The sequence below is a fragment of the Arachis hypogaea genome, chromosome 5, assembly GCF_003086295.3.
Source record: "Arachis hypogaea cultivar Tifrunner chromosome 5, arahy.Tifrunner.gnm2.J5K5, whole genome shotgun sequence".
NCBI classification, from domain to species: Eukaryota; Viridiplantae; Streptophyta; class Magnoliopsida; order Fabales; family Fabaceae; genus Arachis; species Arachis hypogaea.
In genome coordinates, this window is record NC_092040.1 from 77,190,884 (window position 1) to 77,206,033 (window position 15,150).

At 39.5% G+C, this 15,150-nt stretch overlaps 1 non-coding gene across 1 annotated transcript; it reads right to left on the reverse strand.

Moving 5' to 3' along the window:
• Positions 1–10,092: 10,092 nt before the first annotated feature.
• Positions 10,093–10,196, reverse strand: LOC112804621 (small nucleolar RNA R71). The gene has a single exon (XR_003203235.1). It is a non-coding gene; the product is annotated as a small nucleolar RNA R71 (small nucleolar RNA).
• Between the last annotated feature and the right edge of the window lie 4,954 nt (positions 10,197–15,150).

Genomic DNA, 15,150 nt, shown 5'->3' on the forward strand with positions numbered 1-15,150 from the left:
AAATTGCAATAATTAACTAAACAAGTAATGAATTAAAATAGACTAGATCTCAAACAGAATTGGAAATTAACTTGCAGCAGGGGTTCACAGAAGAACCAAAAGGAAAATGGGATCTCAGGACTCCAAAGACTAGGTAGCAAAGCCTAGATCTCAATTGCCTTCCCAGATCCAAGTTCACAAAGCAATTAACAAAAAATTTAAGAGGGAGCAGTAAAGGAAATGTAATTGAACTCAATTATGCAGAAGAGAAATTAAAGAGATCTTGAATGGAGATTGAGACAGAAATTCCTCAATTCTTCACACCCAAGACTCAAACAAGAAAAGTAAAAATGCTCAAGCAAGAACGAAGAAGAAGAGAGATCCATTCTCCTCCCCAATTCTCTGAAATCTCCGTTCCTAGCTCTCAATGAAGTCTCAAAAATCAAAAGAAGGTTCAAAAGTCAAAAGTAAAGCAAAAGTTCAAAGCTCAAAAGAAAGGTTTTCTAATTACATCAAACTATCTTCTATTTATACACTTTCTATTCTTGGATCTTGGAATTTGGATGGGCTTTTGATTTGTTGAAGAAATGAATTAAATTGGAGTTTTAATCCAATTTTCAGCCCATGAAAAATTGGCTTCCAGGAGGCTGCCCTGCCCTTGTGGAAGGCAGGGCAGAAAATGGTGCGTGTGGCCCTCGTGCGTGCGTGCTTGGTGTGTGATGCTGCAGGATGCTGCCCTGCCCTTGTGGAGGGCAGGGCAGAGTTTTTTGGTGCGCCAGATTCTGCTGCCCGTGCGTGCTGATGCTGCCGAGAGTCTTTGGTGCGTGCCAATCTGGTGCGCTGGCTGTGCACCACAAAATGCTGCCCTGCCCTCGTGGAGGGCAGGGCAATGTTTCCAAAAGTGAAGTTCCAAGTTCGAAACTTGTTGGAGGCGCACGCTGCTTCTTTTCCTTGGTTTTCTTGGCACCAAAGTCATGCCTAGTTCCTTACTTCCTCATGGTGCCGTGTTCGATTCATGGGGAATGAAAGCAAGCTTGTTTTCTTTTTGTTTGAACGCTACTCCTTCCCTCCTTGTCCTTGTGTTCGAAACCCATAGGAAGCACTAGGAAGCAATTTCCTTTGAATTATTCTTGTTTGGAGCCCGATATTGCTCTTGAGGAGGGCAGGGTAGAGTTTTTGCTTCCTTTGGTCCTTGGCATCAAATTGTGCTCCGCCCTTGTTGTGGGCAGGGCAATGTTGCTTTTCAAGGCTTGGCTCATTATGTTGCTCTCCTAGAGGGCAGTGTGCCCTTGTGGAGGGAAATATTTGCTTCCTCCTTCTATGCGCCACACTCTTTTCTCCTTGGGCCACGCTTTCTTAAGCCACGCTTCCTCTTTTCTTCTTTTTTTCACCTTCAAATAATCAAAACAACCACTCAAAGTATCACTAAATTCTCAAGGCTTATAAATCAATTAAAAATCAATTAAATTTAGCTCAAACCTCATGAGTTAGCATCAATTTAATGGTAGTTGCTTGATTTAAACAAGTTATGCATTTTCATTCTAAATCACTTACTTAGGATGCAAGAAAGTGCATAAAGATTAATAAAACAAGTGAAATTAGCTTGAAAAATGGGTATATGATGACTTGTCATCACAACACCAAACAAACTAAGAGAAAATGAAATGAACAAGGAGAGCAAACATATCCTTATTGGCCATGTAGCAGAACTTGATTTATGGAGTTTTTATGCAGACAATGATAACCCAAGTTATTGTTTGCTGTTACATAATATACACCTTTCCTCAAAGGCTTACTAAACTTGCTGTTATAAGGTTTACTCTTTAATTACTCCCTTGCTAACTTTTCTTTTCTTATGTTGCTCAACAAGCTTATTATTCTTTTGGAGGCTTGGTGTCTAATGTTGCAGTAGTAGCCTTTGGCTTTATTTTTTTACTCAACATCTTTCCACCACAGACACATGGCTTACTATTTCTTCCTAGGATCATTGATGCCCAGCATCTCTTTGGATAACTAAATGTTCTGTATCTAAGTTGCTCTTTATTGTGGACTTTCAATTGGCCATCCCAAATCAGTTAATCTAAGTGATCGAGTTTTAAAATACCCCTCAGAATTTACTTATCCAAGCATATCCTAGTATAAGAACACCACAGGCATGTGTCCTAGGGTCCAAGTTATTGGTGTCCAACCTTTATTCTTTGTTTTTCTTGCCACATTGGCTTTTTCTTCTTCCTTTTCTTTCTGCATTTTCTTTTGTTCTCAAGGGCTTCTCTTTATTGATAGGAACCTTTATAACAGCAAGCTAGCTCTCACTTCAATGAAAATGATGCTATGCAGCAATTATTTCATGAGTTATGCATTTAATCAAACACATATACCACCATTAAATTTGGTGGACGAAATTGTGATCACTGTTCTTTAAGTTGTATGAAATTATTATTGTGGCACCAGTTGAATTCACAACTCCGTTCAACTAACCAGCAAGTGTACTGGGTCGTCCAAGTAATAAACCTTACGTGAGTAAGGGTCGATCCCACAGAGATTGTTGGTATGAAGCAAGCTATGGTCATCTTGCAAATCTCAGTTAGGCAGGCTAAAATGGTTTATGGGTTTCGAAAATAGAAATAAGAGAATAGATTATAAAAAGGGATAGAACACTTATGCAGATTCATTGGTGGGAATTTCAGATAAGCGAGTGGAGATGCTGCATGGCTCAAGGACGCCTGCTCTCCTACTGCTTCTACTCAATCCTTCTTACTCCTTTCCTTGGCAAGCTATGTATAGGGGTTCACCATCAGCGGTGGCTACTTTCAATCCTCTCGAGAAAATGATCCTATGCGGCTGTCACTCGCACGGCTAATCGTCTGGAGGCATCACCCATGGTTGATGGCTACATCCCATCCTCGCAGTGAAAACTATGCTCACGCACTCTGTCACAGTACGGCTAATCACTGGTTGGTTCCTGCGCCTACTGGAATAGAATCCCTTGATTCTTTTGCGTCTGTCACTAACGCCCAGCACTTGCAAGTTTGAAGCACGTCACAGTCATTCATTACCGGAATCCTACTCGGAATACCACAGACAAGGTGAGACTTTCCGGATTCCCAGGATCCTACTCGGAATACCACAGACAAGGTGAGACTTTCCGGATCCTCATAAATGCCGCCATCTATCTAGCTTATACCACGAAGATTCTGTTGGTGAATCTAAGAGATACGCATTCAAGCTCTGTTACATGTAGAACGGAAGTGGTTGTCAATCACGTGCGTTCATAAGTGAGAATGATAATGAGGGTTACTTATTCATCACATTCATCATGTTCTTGGGTACGAATGAATATCTTGGAACAAGAATAAGAGAGATTTGAATAAAAGAAAATAGAATTTCATTAATACTTGAGGTACAGCAGAGCTCCACACCCTTAATCTATGGTGTGCAGAAACTCCACCGTTGAAAATACATAAGCAAAGGATTCAGGCATGGCTGAATGGCCAGCCCCCAAAACGTGATCACAGGATTCAAAATACAATCCAGGATGATAATATGATAGTAAAAAGTTCTATTTATAATAAACTAGCTCCTAGGGTTTACATGAGTAAGTAATTGATGCATAAATCCACTTTTGGGGCCCACTTGGTGTATGCTTGGGCTGAGCTTGATTAATCCACGAGCTGAGGCTTCTCTTGGAGTTGAACTCCGAGTTATGACGTGTTTTGGGCGTTCAACTCCGGATCATGACGTTTTTCTGGCGTTTAACTTCAGACAGCAGCATGTACTTGGCGTTCAACGCCAAGTTACGTCGTCAATCTTCGAATAAAGTATGGACTATTATATATTGCTGGAAAGCTCTAGATGTCTACTTTCCAACGCCGTTGAGAGCGCGCCATTTGGAGTTCTGTAGCTCAAGAAAATCCATTTCGAGTGCAGGGAGGTCAGATTCCAACAGCATCAGCAGTCCTTTTGTCAGCCTTCTTCAGAGTTTTGCTCAAGTCCCTCAATTTCAGCCAGAATTTACCTGAAATCACAGAAAAACACACAAACTCATAGTAAAGTCCAGAAATGTGAATTTAACATAAAAACTAATGAAAACATCCCTAAAAGTAGCTCAAACTTACTAAAAACTATATAAAAACAATGCCAAAAAGCGTATAAATTATCCGCTCATCACAACACCAAACTTAAATTGTTGCTTGTCCCCAAGCAACTAAAAATCAAATAGGATAAAAGAAGAGAATATACTATAAATTCCAGAATATCAATGAATATTAATTTAATTAGATGAGCGGGACTTGTAGCTTTTTGCTTCTGAATAGTTTTGGCATCTCACTTTTTCCTTTGAAGTTCAGAGTGATTGGCATCTCTGGGAACTCAGCATTTCGGATAGTGTTATTGACTTTCCTAGTTAAGCATGTTGATTCTTGAACACAGCTACTTATGAGTCTTGGCCGTGGCCCTAAGCACTTTGTTTTCCAGTATTACCACCGGATACATCAATGCCACAGACACATAACTGGGTGAACCTTTTCAGATTGTGACTCAGCTTTGCTAGAGTCCCCAGTTAGTGGTGTCCAGAGCTCTTAAGCACACTCTTTTGCCTTGGATCACGACTTTAACCACTTAGTCTCAAGCTTTTCACTTGGACCTTCATGACACAAGCACATGGTTAGGGACAGCTTGGTTTAGCCGCTTAGGCCTGGATTTTATTTCCTTGGGCCCTCCTATCCATTGATGCTCAAAGCCTTGGATCCTTTTTACCCTTGCCTTTTGGTTTTAAGGGCTATTGGCTTTTTCTACTGCTCCTTTTTTTTTCGCCACTTTTTTTTCGCAAGCTTCCTTTTTCACTGCTTTTTCTTGCTTCAAGAATCAATTTCATGATTTTTCAGATCCTCAATAACATTTCTCTTTGTTCATCATTCTTTCAAGAGCCAACAATTTTAACACTCATAAACAACAAGATCAAAAGACATATGCACTGTTTAATCATTCATTCAGAAAACAAAAAGTATTGTCACCACATCAATATAATCAAATTAAATTCAATGATAAATTCGAAATTTATGTACTTCTTGTTCTTTTGAATTAAAACATTTTTCATTTAAGAGAGGTGAAGGATTAATGGATTTTATTCATAGCTTTAAGGCATGGTTACATACTAATGATCATGAAGTAGAGACACAAAACATAGATAAACACAACATTAAAAACCGAAAACAGAAAGAAATAAAGAACAAGGAATGAATCCACCTGAGTGAGGGTGGCGCCTTCTTGAAGGTCCAATGGTGCTTTTTGAGCTCCTCTATGTCTCTTCCTTGCTTCTGTTGAAGGATTCCTAGTAATTTTGGTGTTTCTACCCTTAGTTGCTTCCAATATTTGTGTGGAGGATAACTTATTCCCTGAGGTATCTCAGGGATCTCTTGATTTGCAGCCACATGTTCTACCACTGAGCTATGACGGCTTATAGTCTTTCCATCTCCCAAGACTCAGAGGTGGAAGCTTTTGTCTTCCCTTTGAGGTTTCTCTGGCCTTAGGTGCCATTAATGGTAATGGAAAAGCAAAAAAGCTATGCTTTTACCACACCAAACTTAAAATATTGCTCGCCCTCGAGCAAGAGAAGAAAGAAGAGAGGATAGATGTAGGTGGTGAATGAAAAATGGAAGGAATGACCATGAATGGAAAGAGAGAGGGCGAGGTAGGTGGGGATCCTGTGAGGTCCACAGATCCTGAGATGATCCTATGGGGTCCACAGGTCCTGAGGTGTCAAGGAATTCCATCCCTGCACCAAATAGGCATGTAAATTGCCTTGGCACACCATTCTGGCGTTTAAACGCCCATTGGTGCACGTTCTGGGCGTTCAACGCCCATGTAAAGCATGTTTTTGGCGTTGAACGCCAGTTTCATGCTTGTTACTGGCGTTCAGCGCCAGTTTTTCCTCTCTGGGCACATTCCTGGCGTTCAGCGCCAGGATGTTGCTTGTTTCTGGCGTTCAGCGCCAGAATGGTGCTCTGTTCTGGCGTTGAACACCGGCCAGATGCACCTTACTGGCGTTGAACGCCAGCCCGTGCGTCCTCCAGGGTGAAAAATTTTTTTCTTCTGTTTTTGACTCTGTTTTTAATTTTTTTGATTTTTTCGTGACTCCTCATGATCATGTACCTAATAAAACACAAAATAACAATATAATAAAAATTAGATAAATAAACTTGGGTTGTGATGAGCGGATAATTTATACGCTTTTTGGCATTGTTTTCATATAGTTTTTAGTAAGTTTAAGCTACTTTTAGGGATGTTTTCATTAGTTTTTATGTTAAATTCACATTTCTGGACTTTACTATGAGTTTGTGTGTTTTTCTGTGATTTCAGGTAAATTCTGACTGAAATTGAGGGATTTGAGCAAAACTCTGAAGAAGGCTGACAAAAGGACTGCTGATGCTGTTGGAATCTGACCTCCCTGCACTCGAAATGGATTTTCTGGAGCTACAGAACTCCAATTGGCGCGCTCTCAACGGCGTTGGAAAGTAGACATCCAGGGCTTTCCAGCAATATATAATAGTCCATACTTTATTCGAAGAATGACGACGTAACTTGGCGTTGAACGCCAAGTACACGCTGCTGTCTGGAGTTAAACGCCAGAAAAACGTCATGATCCGGAGTCAAACGCCCAAAACACGTCATAACCTGAAGTTTGACGCCAAGAAATGCCTCTACACGTGAATTCATCAAGCTCAGCCCAAGCACACACCAAGTGGGCCCCGGAAGTGGATTTATGCATCAATTACTTACCCATGTAAACCCTAGAAGCTAGTCTAGTATATATAGGACATTTATCTATTGTATTAGACATCTTTTGACCACTTTAAGTCTTTCATTATTCGGTCACTTGATCATGGAGAGGGCTGGCCATTCGGCCATGCCTGAACCTTTTGCTTATGTATTTTCAACGGTGGAGTTTCTGCACACCATAGATTAAGGGTGTGGAGCTCTGCTGTACCTCAAGTATTAATGAGATTCTATCTTCTTCTATTCAATCCTCTCTTATTCTTATTCCAAGATATTCATTCGTACCCAAGAACATGATGAGTGTTATGAGTCAAATTACCCTCATTATCATTCTCAATTATGAATGTGCGTGATTGACAACCATGTCCGTTCTACATGCAACAGAGCTTGAATGCGTATCTCTTAGATTCCCCAACAGAATCTTTGTGGTATAAGTTAGATAGTTGGCGGCATTCATCTGGATCCGGAAAGTCCAACCTTGTCTGTGGTGTTCCGAGTAGGATCCTGGGAGTCCGGAAAGTCCAACCTTGTCTGTGGTGTTCCGAGTAGGATTCCGATCATGAATGACCGTGACGTGCTTCAAACTTTAACCTGCTGGGCGTTGGTGACAGACGCAAAAGAGGGATTCTATTCCAGCAGGAGCGGGAACCAACCGGTGATTAGCCGTACTGTGACAGAGTGCGTTAGCATAGTTTTCACTGCGAGGATGGGATGTAGCCATCAGCCATGGGTGATGCCTCCAGACTGGTTAGCTGTGCGAGTGACAGCCGCACAGGTTATTTCCCCGTGAGGAATGAAAGTAGCCACAGTTGATGGTGAACCCCTATACAAAGCTTGCCATGGAAAGGAGTAAGAAGGATTGAGTAGAAGGAGTAGGAGAGCAGGCGTCCAAGAGCTCTACAGCATCTCCATCCGCTTATCTGAAATTCCCACCAATGAATCTGCATAAGTGTTCTATCCCTCTTTATTATATTCTATTTTATTATTTCTATTTTCGAAAACCCATAAACTATTTTAAATCTGCCTAACTGAGATTTGCAAGGTGACCATAGCTTGCTTCATACCAACAATCTCTGTGGATTCGACCCTTACTCACGTAAGGTTTATTACTTGGACGACCCAGTACACTTGCTGGTTAGTTGAACGGAGTTGTGACTTCAAATAAACAGTGCCCTAAGAGTAAAATCATACAAGACCAAAAAGTCAATATCATTGATCACAATTTCGTCCACCAAGTTTTTGGCGCCGTTGCCGGGGATTGTTCGAGTATGAACAACTGACGGTCATCTTGTTGCTCAGATTAGGTAATTTTCTTTTCAAAAATCTTTTTCAAAAATTTTTCTTTTATTTTTCGTTTTTGCAAACTTTATTTTCGAAAAAAAATTAATAAAAATACAAAAAAATCATAAAATCATAAAAATCAAAATATTTTGTGTTTCTTGTTTGAGTCTTGTGTTAATTTTTAAGTTTGGTGTCAATTGCATGCTTTTAAAATTTTTCTTGCATTGTTTTCGAAAATCCATGCATTCATAGTGTTCTTCATGATCTTCAAGTTGTTCTTGACAAGTCTTCTTGTTTGATCTTGATGATTTCTTGTTTTGTGTCTTTTGTTGTTTTTCATGTGCATTTTTGCATTCATAATTTTCATGCATTAAAGATTTCTAAGTTTGGTGTCTTGCATGTTTTCTTTGCATCAAAAATTTTTCAAAATTATGTTCTTGATGTTCATCATGATCTTCATAGTGTTCTTGGTGTTCATCTTGACATTCATAGCATTCTTGCATGCATCTTGTGTCTTGATCCAAAATTTTCATGTTTTGGGTCATTTTTGTGTTTTTCATTCAATATTCAAAATCAAAAATATCTTTTCCTTATTTTCCTCTAAAATTTCGAAATTTTGGGTTGACTTGGTCAAAAATTTTTTAAAAATTAGTTGTTTCTTACAAGTCAAGTCAAAATTTCAATTTTAAAAATCTTATCTTTTCAAAATCTTTTTCAAAAATCATATCTTTTTCATTTTTTTTATATATATTTCGAAAATTTCAAAAAATCTTTTTCAAAATATTTTCAAAATCTTTTTCTTATCTTTTTATCAAATTTTCGAAAATTAGCTAACAATTAATGTGATTGGTTCAAAAATTTGAAGTTTGTTACTTTCTTGTTAAGAAAGGTTCAATCTTTAAGTTCTAGAATCTTATCTTGTAGTTTCTTGTTAGTTAAGTCAATTTTAAAATTAAATCTTTTTCAAAATATCTTTTTCAAATATATCTTTTTATCTTTTATCTTATCTTTTTCAAAAATTTTATCTTTTTCAAAATTTGATTTCAAAATATCTTATCTAACCTCCTATCTTCTTATCTTTTTCAAAATTTGATTTCAAATCTTTTTCAATCAACTAACTAACTCCTTGTTTGTTTCTTATCTTTTTCAAAACCACCTAACTACTTTTCCCTCTCTAAATTTTCGAAAATTCTCCCCCTCTTTTTCAAAAATTCTTTTTAATTGTTTTAAATTCTAATTTTAATCTCATCTCATCTTTAATTTTCGAAAATCACTAACCATTTTTTCAAAATTATTTTCGAAAATTCCTTTCTCTTTTCTTCTTCTATTTAATTATTTAATTACTAACACTTCTCTTCACCTCTCTTCATTCACATCCTAACATCTCATCTCACATCTCTGCCATCCTCACAGTTGTGTTTCTTCTTCACTCTACCCCTTTCTTCTTCTACTAACATAAAGGAATCTCTATACTGTGACATAGAGTATTCCTCTTTCTTTTCTTGTTTTCTTCTCTTTCTTATGAGCAGGAACAAGGAAAAGGGCACTCTTGTTGAAGTTGATCCAGAACCTGAAAGGACTCTGAAGAGAAAATTAAGAGAAGCTAAATTACAACAATCCAGAAGCAACCTTTCAGAAATTTTCGAACAAGAGAAGGAGATGGCCGAAAATAATAATAATAATAATGCAAGGAGAATGCTTGGTGACTTCACAAAGCCAACATCCAAATTTGACGGAAGAAGCATCTCCATTCCTGCCATTGGAGCCAATAACTTTGAGCTTAAGCCTCAACTAGTTGCTTTGATGCAACAAAACTGCAAGTTTTATGGACTTCCATCTGAAGATCCTTATCAGTTCTTAACTGAATTCTTGCAAGTCTGTGATACTGTAAAGACGAATGGAGTTGATCCTGAAGTCTACAGACTCATGCTTTTCCCTTTTGCTGTAAGAGACAGAGCTAGAATATGGTTGGATTCACAACCTAAGGATAGCCTGGACTCCTGGGATAAGCTGGTCACTGCCTTCTTAGATAAATTCTTTCCTCCTCAAAAGCTGAGCAAGCTGAGAGTGGATGTTCAAACTTTCAAACAAAAAGATGGTGAATCCCTCTATGAAGCTTGGGAAAGATACAAGCAGCTGACCAAGAGATGTCCATCTGACATGTTTTCAGAGTGGACCCTATTAGATATATTCTATTATGGTCTCTCTGAATTTTCGAAAATGTCACTGGACCATTCTGCAGGTGGATCTATTCACCTGAAGAAAACGCCTGAAGAGGCTCAAGAACTCATTGACATGGTTGCAAACAACCAGTTCATGTATACCTCTGAGAGGAATTCCGTGAATAATGGGGTCCCTCAGAAGAAGGGAGTTCTTGAAATTGATGCTCTGAATGCCATACTAGCTCAGAACAAAGTGTTGACTCAACAGGTCAACATGATCTCTCAAAATCTGAATGGATTGCAACATGCATCCAACAGTACTAGAGAGGTAGCTTCTGAAGAAGCTTATGATCCTGAGAACCCTGCCATGGCAGAGGTTAATTATCTGGGTGAACCATATGGAAATACCTATAACCCATCATGGAGAAATCATCCAAATTTCTCCTGGAAGGATCAACAAAAACCTCAACAAGGTTTTAACAATGGTGGACGCAATAGGCTGAATAATAGTAAGCCATATCCATCATCTTCTCAGCAACAGACAGAGAACTCTGAACAAAATAATTCTAATTTAGCTAATATAGTCTCTGATCAGTCAAAGGCCACCTTCAGTTTCATGAATGAAACAAGATCCTCCATTAGAAATTTGGAGGCACAAGTAGGCCAGCTGAGTAAGAAAGTTATTGAAACTCCTCCCAGTATTCTCCCAAGCAATACAGAAGAAAATCCAAAAGGAGAATGCAAAGCCATTGACTTAGTCAACATGGCCGAATGCACAAAGGAGGAGGAGGACGAAAATCCTAGTGAGAAAGAACTCCTGGGACGTCCTCCAAGCAAGAAGGAGCTTCCTAATAAGGATCCTGAGGAATCTGAGGCTCATACAGAGACCATAGAGATTCCATTCAATCTCCTTCTGCCATTCATGAGCTCTGACTATTATTCATCCTCTGAAGAGGATGAAGATGTGACTGGAGAGCAAGTTGCTCAATATCTAGGAGCTATCATGAAACTGAATGCCAAGCTGTTTGGTAATGAGACTTGGGAAAGTGAACCTCCCTTGCTCATTAGTGATTTAGATACTTGGATTCAGGAAACTCTACCTCAAAAGAGACAAGATCCTGGCAAGTTCTTGATACCTTGCACCATTGGCACCATGAGCTTTGAAAAAGCTCTGTGTGATCTTGGGTCAGGAATAAACCTTATGCCACTCTCTGTAATGGAGAAGCTAGGGATCATTGAGGTGCAACCTACTTTGTTCTCACTGCAATTGGCAGATAAGTCAGTGAGACAAGCTCATGGGATAGTAGAGGACGTGCTTATAAAAGTTGAAGACTTTTACATCCCTGCTGATTTCCTAATCCTAGATACTAGGAAGGAAGATGATGAATGCATCATCCTAGGAAGACCTTTCCTAGCCACAGCAGAAGCTGTGATAGATGTCAACAGAGGAGAATTAGTCCTTCAATTGAATGGAGAATACCTTGTGTTTCAAGCACATGGCAATCCCTCTGTGACAAAAGAGAGTAAGCATGAAGAGCTTCTCTCAGTTCAAGGTCAAGAAGAGCCCACACAGTCAAACTCTAAGTTTGGTGTTGGGACTAGACAACATTGACTTGATTGCTCTGTGGCTCCATGAGAGCCACTGTCAAGCTATTGACATTAAAGAAGCGCTTGTTGGGAGGCAACCCAATTTTATTTATCTAATTTTATTTTATTTTGTTTCTTTGTTATTTTTGTGTTTAATTAGGTACATGATCATGAGGAGTCACGAAAAAAATCAAAAAAATTAAAAACAGAAGAAAAAACAGAAGAAAAAAATTTTTCACCCTGGAGGACGCACGGGCCGGCGTTCAGCGCCCAGAAGATGCACCTGGCGGGCGTTCAGCGCCAGAACAGAGCATCTTCCTGGCGCTGAACGCCCAAAACAAGCAACATCCTGGCGTTTAACGCCAGGATGCACACGCAGAGGACAATCTGGCGCTGAACGCCAGAAACAAGCTTGAAACTGGCGTTCAACGCCAGAATCAAGCATCACATGGGCGTTTAACGCCCAGAACATGCACCAATGGGCGTTTGAACGCCAGAATGGTGCATGAAGGCAATTTACACGCCTATAGGGTGAAGGAATGGTATTTCTTTTCACCTCAGGACCTGTGGACCCCACAGGATTCCCACCTCAGGATCTGTGGACCCCACAGGATCCCCACCTACCTTTTCTTTTAATCCTATTCACACTTTCCTAATCCAAATCTCATTCTCAATGTCACCCTTCCCAAAAACCTTCACCAATCACATCAATTTCTCTTCCCAATTACCCCATGCACCATTCACATCAACCTCCTCTTCCCCATAAACCCCACCTACCCCCATTACATTCAAATTCAATTTTCCACCCATTCCCACCCAAAATAGCCGAAACCTAACCCTCCCCCCTCCCTATAAATACCTCTCCTTTCTTCTTTATTTTCACACAACATAACCCCTTCTTCTCTACATATCCGAACCCACTTCTCTCCCTCTCTTCCAAATTCTCTTCTTCTTCTTCTTCTACTCTTCTTTTCTTTTTGCTCGAGGACGAGCAAATTTTAAGTTTGGTGTGGTAAAAAGCCTAGCTTTTTATTTTTCATTCACCATCAATGGCACCCAAGACCGGAGTTTCCTCAAGAAAAGGAAAAGGGAAGGCAAAAGCTTCCACTTCCGAATCATGGGAAAAGGAGAGATTCATCTCCAAGAGCCACCAAGACCACTTCTATGATGTTGTGGCAAAGAAGAGGGTGGGAAGTCATAACCAACCCCATGCAACAAGTCGGATTACTGATGGTTCAAGAGTTCTATGCTAATGCATGGATCACAAGGAACCATGATCAAAGTATGAACCCGAATCCAAAGAACTATATCACAATGGTTCGGGGGAAATACTTAGATTTCAGTCCGGAGAATGTGAGGTTGGCGTTTCATCTACCCATGATGCAAGGTGATGAACGCCCCTACACAAGGAGGGTCAACTTCAATCAAAGGTTGGACCAAGTCCTAATGGACATTTGTGTGGAAGGCGCCCAATGGAGAGTAGACTCCAAAGGCAAACCAGTCCAACTAAGAAGACTGGACCTCAAGCCTGTAGCTAGAGGATGGCTGGAGTTCATCCAAAGATCCATCATCCCTACAAGCAACCGATCTGAAGTTACTGTGGATCGGGCAATCATGATTCATAGCATCATGATTGGAGAGGAAGTAGAGGTTCATGAAGTCATATCCAATGAACTCTACAAAATAGCCGACAAGCCTTCATACATGGCACGGCTAGCCTTCCCCCACCTCATATGCCATTTATGCTACTCAGCCGGAGTTATCATAGATGGAGACGTCTCCATTGAAGAAGACAAGCCCATCACCAAGAAAAGGATGGAGCAAACAAGGGAAGTTCCTCACGGCCCCCAAGGAGAACATGAGGAAGTTCATCAACAAATGCCTCATGGAATGCACTTTCCTCCCAACAACTATTGGGAGCAACTCGGTACCTCCTTAGAAGACTTGAGCCAAAACGTGGAACAACTAAGGGTGGAACACCATGAACACGCCCTCACTCTTCAAGAAATAAGAGAAGATCAAAGAGCCATGAGAGAGGAGCAACAAAGGCAAGGAAGGGACATAGAAGAGTTGAAGAACATCATTGGTCCTTCAAGAAGAAGACACCACTAAGAGGTGGATTCATTCCTTGTTCTTTATTTTCTTTCTGTTTTCGGTTTTTAAGTGTTATGTTTATCTATGTTTTTGTGTTTCTACTTCATGATCATTAGTGTGTAAACCATGCCTTAAAGCTATGAATAAAATCCATTAGTCCTTCACCTCTCTTAAAAGAAAAATGTTTTAATTCAAAAGAACAAGAAATACATAATTTTCGAAATTATTAGTGAATTTAATTTAATTATATTGATGTGGTGGCAATACTTTTTGTTTTCTGAATGAATGAATGAACAGTGCATATTTTTGATCTTGTTGTTTATGAGTGTTAAAATTGTTGGCTCTTGAAAGAATGATGAACAAAGAGAAATGTTATTGATGAACTGAAAAATTCATGAATTGATTCTTGAAGCAAGAAAAAGCAGTGAAAAAAAAAAGTGGCGAAAAAAAAAATAGAAAGAATAAGCAAGCAGAAAAAGCCAATAGCCCTTAAAACCAAAAGGCAAGGGTAGCAAGGATCCAAGGCTTTGAGCATCAATGGATAGGAGGGCCCAAGGAAGTAAAATCCAGGCCTAAGCGGCTAAATCAAGCTGTCCCTAACCATGTGCTTGTGTCATGAAGGTCCAAGTGAAAAGCTTGAGACTGAGTGGTTAAAGTCGTGATCCAAAAGAGTGCGCTTAAGAGCTCTGGACACCACTAACTGGGGACTCTAGCAAAGCTGAGTCACAATCTGAAAAGGTTCACCCAGTCATGTGTCTGTGGCATTTGTGTATCCGGTGGTAATACTGGAAGACAAAGTGCTTAGGGCCACAGCCAAGACTCATAAGTAGCTGTGTTCAAGAATCAACATGCTTAACTAAGAAAGTCAATAACACTATCTGAAATTCTAAGGAAAAAGTGAGATGCCAAAACTGTTCAGAAGCAAAAAGCTACAAGCCCCGCTCATCTAATTAAATTAATATTCAGTGATATTTTGGATTTTATAGTATATTCTCTTCTTTTTATCCTATTTGATTTTCAGTTGCTTGGGGACAAGCAACAATTTAAGTTTGGTGTTGTGATGAGCGGATAATTTATACGCTTTTTGGCATTGTTTTCATATAGTTTTTAGTAAGTTTAAGCTACTTTTAGGGATGTTTTCATTGGTTTTTATGTTAAATTCACATTTCTGGACTTTACTATGAGTTTGTGTGTTTTTCTGTGATTTCAGGTAAATTCTGACTGAAATTGAGGGATTTGAGCAAAACTCTGAAGAAGGCTGACAAAAGGACTG